General features: G+C 39.8%; 3 non-coding genes across 3 annotated transcripts; 2 read left to right on the top strand and 1 right to left on the bottom strand.

The window, feature by feature from the left end:
- Positions 1–3,659: 3,659 nt before the first annotated feature.
- trnak-uuu (transfer RNA lysine (anticodon UUU)) lies at positions 3,660–3,732 on the top strand. Its single transcript has one exon. It is a non-coding gene; the product is annotated as a tRNA-Lys (tRNA).
- A 605-nt stretch (positions 3,733–4,337) lies between these two features.
- Positions 4,338–4,419, bottom strand: trnal-aag (transfer RNA leucine (anticodon AAG)). The gene has a single exon. It is a non-coding gene; the product is annotated as a tRNA-Leu (tRNA).
- A 6,631-nt stretch (positions 4,420–11,050) lies between these two features.
- trnak-uuu (transfer RNA lysine (anticodon UUU)) lies at positions 11,051–11,123 on the top strand. Its single transcript has one exon. It is a non-coding gene; the product is annotated as a tRNA-Lys (tRNA).
- Positions 11,124–15,662: the final 4,539 nt, after the last annotated feature.

The raw sequence follows: 15,662 nt of genomic DNA, 5'->3' as shown, positions 1-15,662 counted from the left end.
GCGTAAGGAAAGCAGAGAGCAGCAGATCCGAACACAAGCTCTCTCCGGACAAAGCCAGGCTGTCCGAGCGACACTGCTATTATTCTGTAATAAACTTCTTAATTACAAATAAGCTGTGTCAACGGAGTCGTCATTTCCTCATCAAACACCTCATCGCTAAAGCAAGACAAAAGACACTTCACTAACTTGTTCATAAACAATGGTGTTAGGACTTTTTATTTTGATGACACTGACACTTTCATTGACATGAATACTTGCTTTTGAGGAATGAACTCTCCATTTTAAGCAAGTGACACGCTTTTGCAGGTTATACACTAGGTTTTGCAGTTTGTACTAATTGTTTTGAGAAATGTACTTACTGTTGTGCAAATGTTACAGTTTTTCTCAGTCGATTTGGTTCATTTCTCAGATCAGAATTGAAATTCTCAAAACTGTTCATTCAATCTCCACATCTCCTTGTCACTTGTGCAGATCATAATAGCATTTCTCATTGTGTTTCACATTTTGCAAATGATTTTGTACATTCATGCAAATGGTCATGCAATTGTCTGCTGTCCTTTGCATTATCAATTGCTTATGTCATGTTTATCAAAATGTGTTCTACTGATTGTCTGTTGAATTGTCTTACCCTCCAAAACATTTAGGCTTTGGGTCATTGCCTAGGTCATTACATGCAAAAGTGCTGAACATGTTGTCATAATCTCTCAGGCATAATTTGTACATTTCTATGAAACTTTTATGGTAAATTTTGGTAATTTATCATAAATTGATTAAATTGTTCTCAGGTGAATCTTGGCTTTCAGTTAAGAAGGGGAATTTGTGAAGGTTTAGATCAACCAATGGTCAAACAGCTCTCAACCATAGGTCAGAGGTACATCTCATGAACCTTCAATTGACAAACATATATAGACACAAAACATTGCAATGTCACAAAGTCTCACAATGAAAAGACAAGGCTGTGTACAGGGTGAACAGCCAAGAAGAAGGGTAAGGCTGTGTGGTGGAAGGCTGAGGGGACAAAACAGAGGAAGAGGTAGGAGAGTCCATGCCACTCTAACACCATCAGGCAATGGTTTGCCATTCATTATCGAATGCTGATGGTATTCCTCCCACCCTACTCCCCATTCCTGAACCCAATTGAGGAGTTCTTCTCAGCCTGGAGATGGAAGGTGTACGATCACCAGCCGTACACCCAGATAAACCTGCTGACTGCCATGGATGCAGCTTGTGAGGATATCACAGCAGATGCCTGCAGAGGCTGGATTAGGCACTCCAGGAGATTCTTTCCACGCTGCATTGCAAGGGAAGATATCCAGTGTGACGTGGATGAAAACGTGGCCCAACAGAGAGGAGCGTCAGGATGTATAGAAAAGAAAGCACTATAATTCCTTAAGTTGTTGTCTCAGGTTGTTTTGAATGTTTAGAGTAAGTTTCTAATTTTGTAGTTTTTCCTCTGTGTTATAGAGTGCTGCCAAACAGTTGTCTGTCTTTCCTGAATTTCTATCTGATTTTTTTGTCAACAGATTGCAGTGCGAACAATACAGTAAAATAATATTACTGTATAAATTTGATTCCAGTCCAATTTCTTGTTGTCAGTCTCCCACATACAGTCATGTGTAACTTTGTGTTCTGTGTAAGTTTGTATTTTGTGTGTAACACGTACCGTTTCAATTGATATGCCACAGAATGTGCAGCGTTCTTGTAATCAAAAGCTTAGCTAGTTTCCATCAGAATATACTTACAGTGTACACTGTTGCACTGACAACATGACTAAGTATTTTTACTGCCTTGTTCATAGGCAATGACACACAGACTAGACATTCTGATGGCACTGACAAGTTGATTGACATAAATATTTGCTTTTGAGGCTAAAACAAAGAATTGTGAGCGAGGTATGTGCTTTTGCAGGTATTTCATTGAGTTTTGCTGTTTGCACTAACTGTTTTGAGAAATGCACTTGTTGTGATGCCAATGTAAATCATGATGTGAGAAATGTACCAAATCGACTGAGAAAAACTGTAATAGTGATGTGAGAAATGCACCAAAGCGACTGAGAAAAACTGTAAGTTATACATTACTGTATTTAGTGAGGTAAATGAGTACAATACGTATGTTTCACATTTTTACTGCATATGCTCTTTGCAATTCTAATTTCTTCACATCATTGTGCTAAAGCAAAGTACAAACTTATTTACAACAAACATAAGAAACACTTTTTGGGTAGAGCTGTGCACAACTGTAAACAATATTGCAGTACATATTGGAACTCAATTGGAACATACAACATACTGATTTTGACAACTAGTTCAACATTTTTGTATGTAATGATTCAAGCAATGAAATGAGGACTATTAGTTTCATAAGGAATGACTATTCAGCATTCATAAGTATAGTTCATTTTGACTGACATGACATAGCAAATAATAATGTTATAAAACAGCAGAAGCAATTGTATGGAAGCAATTGATGCATGTCCAAAAGCATTTGCAATTTGTTGGAAGGAATGAGAAACTGCTACTATGATGTGCACAAATGTAAACTCACACACTGTTGTATGTGCTTGCATGACTGTAGGACGAGTTCTCAGTGCATTACCGTAATATCCATAAAATGTGTTCTTGCGATTTCAGTGCAGAAAAGTTTGTGTAGAGACTGCAGCAGCGGATACTGTGTTTGTTTAGATTTTATGGTCATACTTTATCAACAAGTTTAAGGTAAGTTTATTAAAATAAACGGGTCTTTTTGTATATTAGCTTCTGGATATTTTCGGATGCTACGGACAAAACTGTGTTGTACTGCTATGATGATACGACTATGTTCCAAACCCTTTTAGACTCTTCCACCACCGTTAGCGCTTCTCTCAGTTAGTTTAGCTCATTAAATATATTATCCACAGTATCGCTTACTTTTACAAACCCAATTCCAAAAATGTTTAGACAGAAGAGAAAATGTCAATGTAAATAGACAGCAGTTTGTAAAAGATGTTATTTATATTCTAGCATACAAACATACATCGCTCCAAAAATGAATGAACGCTTCAGCCAGGGTTGCCAGATTGCGCATTTAAAAGCCTCCCAAAATGCATGGAAAACCGCCCAACATACTCACGAAAAACAGCCGATAATCAGCGCTTAAACAATATTAAACCAGTTAAACATGATCTATTACTGCTGATATCTCACAAATCAGTGATTATAAATTATTAATGGCATTTGAAATAATAATAAAAAAATAAGACTAAGAAGTCTTAAGGGTTTTTTGTGTTCTTGCTAGAACTGTTTCTACTTGAAGAACTCTTTAGTATAATTCAAGGTTCTTTGCTAACTGAATTAGATTTTTAGGGATTTGTTTCTCTTGCCACATATAAATGCACATAACATTTAAGGACTGGAAAACAATCGTGCAATTGATACAGGGAAAAGGGAAAAAGGTGAAAGAAAGGAATCTGTTTGTAATCTACCTTCAAAATTCTCCTCCAGAGATGTTTTTTTTGTGTGTGTAAGCAGCAACATACTTCACCTAAAACTTGATATAATCACCTTCAAGAGAGCCGAAACAGAAATAAAAACATTTTATATTAATTGAAGTTCTACAGGACAACATATGTTAAAGTTTGTAATTTAAGTCACATGCTTGTGGGGATTAAAGCAGGTTGTAGAGCCCGGATAGCTCAGTCGGTAGAGCATCAGACTTTTAATCTGAGGGTCCAGGGTTCAAGTCCCTGTTCGGGTGAGTTGCTTCTTACTACATTAGGTAAGCGGTAATTTCCAGCATTTAACCAGCCACAGCGAAGAACTGTTGGAGTAGCGACTAATCTTAACCCATCAGATACACAACCGTTCTTTTGTTACAGTAAGCTTGCAAGCAGAGCAACAAGACGGTCAGTATTTAAGGGCTTCCTTTCTTACAACATTTCTTCTGCTAAACCATCGTGCTGTATGCTTAATTTAAGACTCCGTGGTGCATCGGTGTGTTTGAGCTTGTTTAAAAGCTCATTGGCTTTAGAACGTATGCTGTTTTCACAGTGTCTGCGTTCCATTTTAGGTATAAACACAGTTATTGGGTGAGTAAAAGTTTTTTTTTTTATTATGCTTTCTATTATATCATAGTTGCATGTAGTCGGAGTGATGCTAGAGATAACAGCAACGATACAAAGGTACACCAAGTTAAGGTTTGTGTGCACAGTGCGGTCGAACTGTTTCATGTTACATAAAAAAAAAAGTTAAGAAAGGTTGTGGGTCGAAAAGGGCCAATCGCGTGTGCCACACTTGGGATTGTGATTGAGTATACGTTGCATTGGGTGGGTAAACATGGAGCCGGCGTTGAAAAGCATGAGTTGGCAGCGGTGGGATTCGAACCCACGCCCCCGAAGAGACTGGAGCCTTAATCCAGCGCCTTAGACCGCTCGGCCACGCTACCACTGGTTAAGGGGTAGATTGAAACAAGCAACTATGTATGCAATTTCTACCTGCATTTTCCAATAGAAGTCAAATCGCCACACTTGTGATGGAGCACAATCTACACCAAACTGGTAAACATCATGAGTTGGTGATGAACTTTCTTCTTCAGACTGGTTTTTAAATGAAAGTCAAAGAGACGGTAGGAGCCCAGATATCTCAATCGGTCGAGCATCAGACTTTTAATCTGAGGGTCCAGGGTTCAAGTCCCTGTTCGGGCGAGTTGCTTCTTACTGCATTAGGTAAGCGGTAATGTCCCGTACTACATGCTTAGTTTAGAATGATGAAGAATTTGTACTTTGTGAGATATTTCTATGTAAAATTGCATGTACTTGATAAGCTTGAAATAATTGCGCACTGCATGTGTAACATGTTCTCTACACCAACTAGTTGTTTTAAACAGACTGTGGCAGCAGGGGTGCCGCAGGTGCCGCAGGTGGCATGTGCCACCCTATGCCACCCCGGTAGATCCGCCCATGGGTACCGTTGACACCACATCATATATCAATAGAAAGGGAGCCCCATATGAGCACTCCAACTGACCAATTTTTTATCAAAATATGCTATCGGCGATCGGCGATATCTCCTAAAAGTAGCCGATCCGATCGTGTGATATATAAAGATCACGTTAAGTTAACAGCTCAGTGGATTGATCCAGACTTTGAGCTACGACGCCAACCATCACATCACCATTCATCATCACCATCGTACAGAAACCACAGTGAAAGCTCTTCATGACCTAAAATAACATCATTAACGTTGTGCATCATACATACGATGTAATTTTGCTGATTGTAATATTTACTTTAAAAAGATAATTCAACCCGGTCACATCTGAGTCGATTCTATCAGCACGTTATATAAACTCCTGGTTCACTTTGGTAAATCGGAAGCAGTTCTTACTTGTGATGTAGATGAGAACAGAAAACGTTACAGAGCCAATCAGAGGCAAAAGTTTATTCATTACCAAATTCGTTAGTTCAGGATCATCTGCTGAACTTTTAGCTCCACAGACGGAACGAGTCTGACGGTCGGTTACAGATCTGTGGTAATAACAGTTTAATTAAGCTTTTTAATGAAGCTTTTTAATGTAAGAGAGTCACACAGAATGTTCTTTAGTAGTTGGTGTTTATTTAAAACCACGACATTTAATTAATAACAGTAAACACGGAGAGATAACTGAGAAGAGAAACTTACGCGTCGCGAAAAATGACTCGTGAATCAATGAATCACTTATAGCGATACAGTGAACAACGCGTCTCTTCTAAAGGCGCACACACACGCGCGCGCGCTGCTCCGGTTTACTGTGAGGCTCTTTTTAAGTTTATTATTTTATTTACTGCTAAACCCCCCCCCCCCATCGCAATCGGCTATCGGTCGATGTCCCTGAAAGGAGATCGGAGATCGGAATCGATGCCAAAAACCCCGATCGTCCCATCTCTAATTTTGGGTGGACTGGATTATTTGTTAATAACTCAAACCCTGTTTGTGCTGGTTGTAGGCTATTCAGTCGACCACTAGATGTAGTGTAGTGTGTATTTGTGTTTCCTTAATTTCGTTGTGTTCTCCCTTAATGTAATTGCGTTCCACCTTAAAGAATTTGTGTCTCTTGTGTTATTGTGTTTTAACTCAGCAGGCCACCGTAATATAGATGGCATAATATGAATACAGATAGAAAGTAAAACGATGTCGCATGCTGACCTGTGTGGAATACAACTAATGTATGTAGTACTAAGAAGTGTTTCTTTAGGGTTTTTTGGTGTTCTTGCTGGAACTGTTCTACAGGACAACGTATGTTAAAGTTTGTAATTCAAGTCACATCCTTGTGAGGGTTAAAGCTATTTGCAGAGCCCGGGTAGCTCAGTCGGTAGAGCATCAGACTTTTAATCTGAGGGTCCAGGGTTCAAGTTCCTATTTGGGCGAGTTGTTTATTACTGCATTAGGTGAGCGGTAATGTCCCGTACAACATGGTTTAATTAGAAAGTTGAAGTATTTGTACTTTGTGAGATATTATTAAGTGAAATAGCATGTACTTGATAAGCTTGAAATAATAGCACACTGTATGTGTAACATGTTCTCCACACCAACTAGTTGTTTCAAACAGACTGTAGTAAATAGAGGACAGTTTAAATCTATATTTATGTGCAAAATTAATGTTTTCTTGTATAATAAAACCATTATGCTTATTTAGCTTTAATTAGCTTTAATTATTAAACAGTTAATAAGATAGTGATGGTGAAACTAATAACCTGTTATTACCATCACTAAGTGTTTTTACCATCACAACAAGTTATGTGTTGGTAATGACATGTTGAGGTAATGACAGTTTTTACTTAGGGAAAAAATGAGGGGCGATGTACCAGCATGCACTGTGAGATCGACTGGTAGATCGTGATCGACGTATTGGGCACCCCTAATGTAAAACAACTGTACTTTTGGTAACCCCTTTTGGAGTCTTTCCAAGAAATTGCTCCTGATAACTTTTATTGTTTATGGAAACACAACATTTCCATCACAGATCTGCTTCAAACTTAGGGAGATCTGCTGTCAGAACTCGGACACAGTCTCTATGTTCAAGTCTAGATTGAAAACATGTTTATTTACTCAGGCTTTTGATTGGTCTTTTCTAAACTAAACAAGCAAACCTAGTTATGCTGTAATAGTTAGGGGTGGTGGAGTCTAATCCTGTAAAACTCTCTGATATTTTATTCTTAATGATTTCACATTGTAACAACATCTTCTGTTGTTTTAACCCGAGGAGGCTCTGACGGAAACCTGTTCACCCTCTTGAGGTTAAAGACTGCAAGTCGAGACTGCAGTGCCAACAATGCTGCTCCTACTAGATGTGACAGAGACCTGGCGTGTTTGCACCAAAAATGTCCAGAACGTACAACAGACTTTATCACAGACTGGACTGAACAATGAAGAACTCAACTGAAGAATACAATCTTCAGTTGCCATCCTGATTAGCTGGGGTGACATTGATACCACTTTCGCCTCACACCAACTAAGATTTGTACAAACTGCTAAATCTTTTCACATTATTATGTATGGTAGAGGGTTAAAGATGTAAATTTGTATAAAGCATGAGCTATCAGAAGTGGGATTTGAACCCATCCCTACAGGGAAGACTGCATACTGTGCCTTACAGGGCTCTAGAGTGCGACCAATTTGGTCGCACATGCGACCTAATTTCTCAATGGTGCGACTAAAAAAAATCTCAGGTCGCACCGGTGCGACCAGGCGTCCGAGGGAAAAAAAAAACAACAGACACACATTAGGCCAATAACATGGTCTAAACCAATCAGAGATAGTGAAGGGCGGGACAATATTCTAGCGGCGATATGTAAGCAACATTCAGCTCAGCCAATCAGAATGCAGCACCAGGTTTATACACGTGCGTTCGGACGTTCTGCCGTAAGTTTAGTTTTGTATATGAGACTCGCCGGATGTCCCCAGAATGGAAGTTCGGGTTCTGGAGCTCGGCGGTGTAAAGTGTCGTAACGCTCACTTAAGTCCTGACTAAACAGTTAAAGTGACTCTACCCTGCCGTGTGCCTTTATTCCCACACCTCCACCACCGCACAACAAAAGACCCGCAGCATCCCCACCGGACAGCGGCTAGGTGAGCCGACCCTCTACAGTAGCAAGGGGCTAATGCTAGCGGTAAAGTGCCGCGATAGTGAAAGTAAAAACACGACAATATTTTCGTTAAGTAAAATATAAAAATAACTAAAAGACCAAAATATATTACAATACATGTAGTCAAAATACACAGTGAGTGCACCGCAAGCGATTTTGGGAATCTGTGTAAAAGATTCAGTAAAGCCGATAATATAATGCACTGCATTTAAGATTACACTCTAACACACACACAAACATATACATATAATTTTAAATATACACACACATATAAATAGATATACATACATACATACACATTTACTCTATTATTTTTATAATTTTTATAAGTGTGCTATAATTAGTCTGTAATACTATAATTAACTGTAAAGAAGACAGTGGCCGGCAATAGTATATTTGTGACTGGTTCTAATACATTTCGAATTGAAAGGCTGAAAAAGCCCAATGCATCTATAAAACACATTACATGCCGCGATAAATGCACTGCCCAAGTGTCCCCTCTCCCCACTGCCCTTCATTGTCAGGCAGCAGCAAACAGATCATCAGACGAGGCCATGTTGACCAGATTGTTAGTTATTTCCAAGTCAATATTGCCTGTATGGACAGTGATTTAAAAAAAAAAAAAAAAAGTGAACCTGTAAAACTGCGGTGTTAAATGCGATGCGGTCGAAAATTTGGGTGCACCTAACTTTTGTGCTGGTGCACCTAAGAAAAAAAGTTAGGTGCACCAGTGCAACCAGTGCAAAACGTTAGTCTAGAGCCCTGCCTTAGACTGCTAAACCATCCTGTCTAACTTGGACACTGTTGACGCCACTCCCGCCCCACACAAACTAATATTTGTACGAACTCCTGAATATTTACACATTATTATGTATGGTAAATGTACTGACTCTAACCCATTTGCTGCACTGTACACTTTGTCACTAGGCTGTAAACCACATATCAATCGAAAGGGAGCCCCATATGAGATCTCCAACTGATCAAATAATGTTTTTGGTTGAACCATTCTTAGCATTGTAACAGCACTAGCATGTTAGGGTGTGTTTTCTCTGGTATGAGTGTATTAGGTACAGCCTTCTTGCTGGGTTTTTAACTTACTGGATTATTTCCTAAGAACTCAAACCCGGTTTTTGTGGAACGCTTTCTCAGAAGAGTTATAGCTGTTATAGCTGCAAAGGGTGGGCCGACATCATATTAAACCCTTTGGATTAAGAATGGGAGTCACTCAAGTTCACATGCGTGTGAAGGCAGATGAGTAAATACTTTTGGCAAAAAACCTTTTTATATTAATTGAACAACGTATGTTAAAGTTTGTAATTTATGTCACATTCTTGTAGAGCATCAGACTTTTAATCTGAGGGTCCAGGGTTCAAGTCCCTGTTCGGGCGAGTTGTTTCTGCATTAGGTAAGCGGTAATGTCCCGTACTACATGGTTTATTTAGAATGATGAAAAATTTGTACGGGTTAACGCCCAGCTGTTCAACTAGGGGTGGAGTTGAACAGACAGAGTTGAACAAACAGACTGTAGTAAATAGAGGACCGTTTAAATCTATATTTATGTGTAGCCTAATAATGTGCTGAGTTTTAGATATTAATACCCACATATTTTATGATGCTTTAAAGACTCACTTAAATCCTGATCTAATTTTTGATGCTGCGTTTCGTTAAGCAATGCCGCAACGAGTTTCATATTACGTGTTACCATTAAATAATCATAATGCATCTGCACTGGAAAATGTGGGCATCAATCCCACTACCTCTCGCATGCTAAGCGAGCGCGCTACCATTTGAGCTAATTACCCCTACAAAGAATGTACTAACAGAGTGTTGATGCTGCATTATAAAGTGAGGGTGCAACGTGTTTAAACTCACGTACTCTTGTTTATATTATGCGTTGCTTTTAAACGATCATAGACTCACTTAACTTAAACGTTGATCTTAGCATTTAGAACGAACAATGTGAGGTCTTTTATGAAGTGCATTTTCTCTTTGATTTTGTTGGACTTGTGGTGGTGGTGGTTAGGGGAAGGGGGTTGTGATTATATGTAACTTTACTACCTCATGTGCATTTGTGTCTTTGTTCCCATTTTGAAGATTGTGATATTACTTTAAACTTACCTTTTCTTTTTCATGTAATTACTGATATTTTACTGGATCTCTGCTGATATCTTGTGGGCCATATTGACTAATCAGTGAAAATTTGTCACATTTTTAGAGATCAAAAGCCTGGGTCCTGGCATCCATGTGGATGTTACTTTGACACGTACCACCTACCTCAGCATTGTTGCAGACCATGTACACCCTTTGATGAAAACTGTATTCCCTGATGGCTGTGTCCTCTAAAGAAGTAAATTTGTATAAAACTTGAGATGTCAGAAGTGGGATTCGAACCCACGCCTCCAGGGGAGACAGCGACCTGAACGCAGCGCCTTAGACCGCTCGGCCATCCTGACACGCTTGCAAGGTCCTCAAGCCAATTACCAACAACACCCCCACATGGCCATTTGTATGAAGCACTAGCAGTCAGAAGTGGGATTCTAACCCAAGCTTCAGTGGGACACCGTGACCTGAACTCAGCGTTTTAGACCTCATCCTGACTAGCTTGGGTACCATCGCCATCACCCTCGCCCCACACGAGCGAACTGATTGTACAAACTGCTTAATCTTTTCACATTATTATGTATGGTAAATTTACTGACTGTAACCCATTTGCTGCACTGTACACTTTGTCACTAGGCTGTAAACCATATATCAATCCAATCATATGAGATCTCCAACTGACCAAATAATGTTTTTTGAAAGGGTTCTTTTTGTGTTCTTGGTAGAACTGTTTATACTTGAAGAACTCTTTAATATAATTTAAGGTTCTTTGCTAACTCAATTTGATTTTTATGGATTTTTTTTCTCTTGCCACATATAAATGCACATTGAGAGACAGCCTGGCTCTTTACAGCCCGGATAGCTCAGTCGGTAGAGCATCAGACTTTTAATCTGAGGGTCCAGGGTTCAAGTCCCTGTTCGGGCGAGTTATTTCTTACTGTGTTGGGTAAGCGGTAATGTCCCGTACTACTGGTGCTGGTCATAAAATTAGAATAACATGAAAAAGTTGATTTATTTCAGTAATTCCGATCAAAAAGTGAAACTTGTATATTATATTCATTCATTACACACAGACTGATATATTTCAAATGTTTATTTCTTTTAATGTTGATGATTATAACTGACAACTAATGAAAACCCCAAATTCAGTATCTCAGAAAATTAGAATATTGTGACAAGGTACAATATTGACGACACCTGGTGCCACACTCTAATCAGCTAATTAACTCAAAACATCTGCAAAGGCCTTTAAATGGTCTCTTAGTCCAGTTCTGTAGGCTACACAATCATGGGGAAGACTGCTGACTTGACAGTTGTCCAAAAGACAACCATTGACACCTTGAACAAGGAGGGCAAGACACAAAAGGTCATTGCTAAAGAGGCTGGCTGTTCACAGAGCTCTGTGTCCAAGCACATTAATAGAGAGGCGAAGGGAAGGAAAAGATGTGGTAGAAAAAAGTGTACAAGCAATAGGGATAACCGCACCCTGGAGAGGATTGTGAAACAAAACCCATTCAAAAATGTGGGGGAGATTCACAAAGAGTGGACTGCAGCTGGAGTCAGTGCTTCAAGAACCACCACGCACAGATGTATGCAAGACATGGGTTTCAGCTGTTGCATTCCTCGTGTCAAGCCACTCTTGAAGAAGAGACAGCGTCAGAAGCGTCTCGCCTGGGCTAAAGATAAAAAGGACTGCTGAGTGGTCCAAGGTTATGTTCTCTGATGAAAGTAAATTTTGCATTACCTTTGGAAATCAATGTCTTAGAGTCTGGAGGAAGAGAGGAGAGGCACAGAATCCACATTGCTTGAGGTCCAGTGTAAAGTTTCCACAGTCAGTGATGGTTTGGAGTGCCATGTCAACTGCTGGTGTTTGTCCACTGTGTTTTCTGAGGTCCAAGGTCAACGCAGCCATCTACCAGGAAGTTTTAGAGCACTTCATGCTTCCTGCTGCTGACCAACTTTATGGAAATGCAGATTTCATTTTCCAACAGGACTTGGCACCTGCACACAGTGCCAAAGCTACCAGTACCTGGTTTAAGGACCATGGTATCCCTGTTCTTAATTGGCCAGCAAACTCGGAGAATACGAGCATCGATCCAGCTACCTCTCGCATGCTAAGCGAGTGCTCTACGATTCAAGCTAATTCCCCTCACGATAAATCCCCTTTAGCCTTTTGTAAATTGTAATGTACTATCAGAGTGTTATAATGAATGATGCAGGACCCAAAGATGCAGAGTTCAAATAATAGATTTTTATTATTTTCAATAAATAAGCACAAAATAAAGCAAAAAGAAACAAAAGACAACTCAGGCGAAGTGCCGAGTGAGCCACTGGCGCCGCGGGCAACTGAAAGGGAAAAAATTCACGTTAACAAAAAAACAAAGATAGCGAGGCGCGAACCCGGGTCCCACAGACGCAGGGCGTTCGCGCAGCTCGCAGCGCTATTTGGTAGCGCTAGTAAGAGCTGAGGATCCGCTCCTAAGGAAGAGCGGATGACAGCGAGATCTCGAACTTAGTCGAGCCCGTTAAAGGGAAGTCCTACCAAGTGGGCGGGACGAGAACTCACCGGTACGGTCACCAGCGGAACGTACTGAGCCGCTGGGAAGTAACCGGTATAATGAGAAAGGATTACGGGAGTGACGGCGAAAGCGCGGATTCGAACCCGGGGTGAGTAGGAGAAACAAGCCGTAACTTTACCCACTCAGCCAGGCTGACATAGCGGATCCGCTTCGCCGAACAGCAACTCGCGCATGCGCTGAAGGTAGCAGGGCTAGCTTAGCCACTATGCTAACTGTTCAGCATTACGCAAACTGGCAAACGCTACAAATAAATAGCAGCGCGGTGACTGCACGTAATCGCACCGATCTAAGCAAAATACTAACCCTATATACCTCGGCCTTCCGACCTTACGCCTCCAACCGCTGTACAGCGCCTGGAGGTACCGTCTAAGCCCTATGAAAAGAAAATGCTGGCTAAGTGCAGCACAAGATGCGATAGGCGCAGCCGTTACCAAACAACAGAGGAAAAAAGGTGCGACGCCGGCAACCTGGTGACGCCCCCTTATATAGGGCGATCACAGGTGCCGTGCGTTCGCACCTAATGAGCTGGCCTAGTATTTAAGGCTGAGCTCTTGGGTGATCTGTAACGCCTGCGACGCTGTGACCTGGTGGTAGTATCACTAGTCGTCGCGGGCACCCTAACACAGAGCATTGATGCTGAATCATAAAGTGAGGGTGCAACGTGTTTAAGCTCACGTACTCTTTTCTGTATTATGCCTTGCTTTTAAACCATCACAGACTCTGTTTATCGCAGACTTTAGGACGATCTTTGTACCACTGATAGACTGACTTAAGGGTTGATGCTGCATTTTAAAGGGGATGTCGTGAGTTTCAGCTGTTCATCTTTTACAAAACAGTTCACCAGATGAAAAACCATTAAAAAGTCACGTACCTCTACTTTAACAAAAAAGTCATTTCAGATAAAACTCCGATACATTTCAAAATTGGAGAATTATAAGTTATTGTGTGTTTGTGTAGCCCAATTAAAATTTGGGGATTACTAATATTTTGGTTATGTTAATTTATAACTAGTAAATAAGTTGTTCTTATTTGTTCTGTAAATAATGTTCTGGTTGTTTTATGCTGTTTAAAGTAAAGTGTATGTATAGCCCTCCCTTGATTTATTTTTAAGCCAATCAGCATGAACTGTCACAGGTCGGGAAAAGAGCGGGAGAAAGTGGGTGGAAAAGAAGAAAAAAGTGGAGAAAATAGCGTGATGTGAAACAAGTGTCATGTAAGCAGGTAAAACACCTGTTTAGGATTTATCTCTGTTGATGCATAAAGACAAACAGACAGTGAGTCTTATATTAACATCTTGCAGTTGATTAGTGACATTTTTTATGCTGTATCAGCCGTGAACTTCGTCTCTTGAGTTTCGTGCATGGACATTGAAGGCAGTACGCTTCCTCAGCAACTGTGACGATTACAGTGGATTAAAAGCATCGGATGAACTCTGATTGTTTCATCCAAGATCAAAAGGAAAAAGACTGGTGGATTTGTTCTGTTTCATCCATGTAAACAAAGAACGTGGACAGCTCCACCACAACCGACCAAATATACTTCATGATCTGTGCTGATTGGGACTATTAGGTTGGATCAGGCCTGCAACGGTAATTTTGGGTACCCTTTTTTTTAATTAGTTATGTACCCAACTGCCGGCTTAGGAGGGATTGATAATATTTTAAATATTACTGATGGTAATTTGAGTGAATCTGTATTATAACATTTTTGTAAAATATATTGGGGTTTGAAATGCATATTAATGATTGTGTAAATGAGTAAATAGTTAATTTGTTTAAGTATTATTAACGTATACAAGTTTGGTATGTGAGTCAGGGATAATGTTAGTACAGCTACTGTAAATGGTGTTAGTCGCAGGTTTTTTTGTGCCAGGTTAGTACCACATATATATAGGGTAATTGAAGTAGTTTTTTTGGTTTAAATAAGAGTATAGCTTAAATATAAAATAATCGTCAGTACTGATAAGTAGTGGCCCTTTTAAATCCTTACATTACCACAAAGAAAGATATTTCTTAAACAAATAAAAGAAGTCAGGGAGCGCTTTCCAAATACAGCCAGGGGTGCTAGGGGGCGCTACATTTTAAATGTCAATTTAAACCAAACGATTTGAGCAAAAATAGAGCATAACTGTCACTGTAGAACTTACAGACTGACCTAATGTTTGATGCAGCGTTTCAGTGAGCAACGACTTTTATATTATGTGTTGCCTTAAGTGATCATAATGTTTCAGCATTGGAGAATGTGGGCATCTATCCCACTACCTCTCGCATGCTAAGCGAGCACTCTACCATTTGAGCTAATTCCCCTTACACAGAACCTTTCTTTAGGATTTGTAAATTGTAATGTACTAACAGAGTGTTGATGCTGCATTATAAAGTGAGAGTGCAACGTGTTTAAGCTCACGTACTCTTTTCTGTATTATGCGTTGTTTTTAAACCATCACAGACTCAGTTTATTTAAAACGTTGATCTTAGCCTTTAGGACGAACAATGTCAGGTCTTTTATGAAGTGCATTTTTTCTTTGATTTTGTTGGACCTGTAGGAGATTGTCCTGTTCTTGTTGCAGCTCTGCTGGAGGGTTATTTTCTTGGTGTGGTGGTGGTGGTGGTGGTGGGGTCTTTGTTCCCATTTTGGTTTATTTAGTATATGATGTACTTTACAACCATTTAAATAATGTGAACATTTCCATTTTTGTCGTAAAATACTGCTGTAACAATGTAAATGGACGCTGAATAAACATACTTAAATGGATATTTAAGTATTTAAGTACATATTTAAATGGATGTAAAGTACATCATATACTAAATAAACCAAAATGGGAACAAAGACTCCACCACCACCACCACCACAAACACCAAAAAAATAACCCTCCAGCAGAGCTGCAA

This window comes from Trichomycterus rosablanca, chromosome 10 (genome assembly GCF_030014385.1).
Source record: "Trichomycterus rosablanca isolate fTriRos1 chromosome 10, fTriRos1.hap1, whole genome shotgun sequence".
Taxonomy (NCBI): Eukaryota; Metazoa; Chordata; class Actinopteri; order Siluriformes; family Trichomycteridae; genus Trichomycterus; species Trichomycterus rosablanca.
Note: the sequence above shows the minus strand (reverse complement) of the source record. Positions and strands in the feature narration are given on the sequence as shown.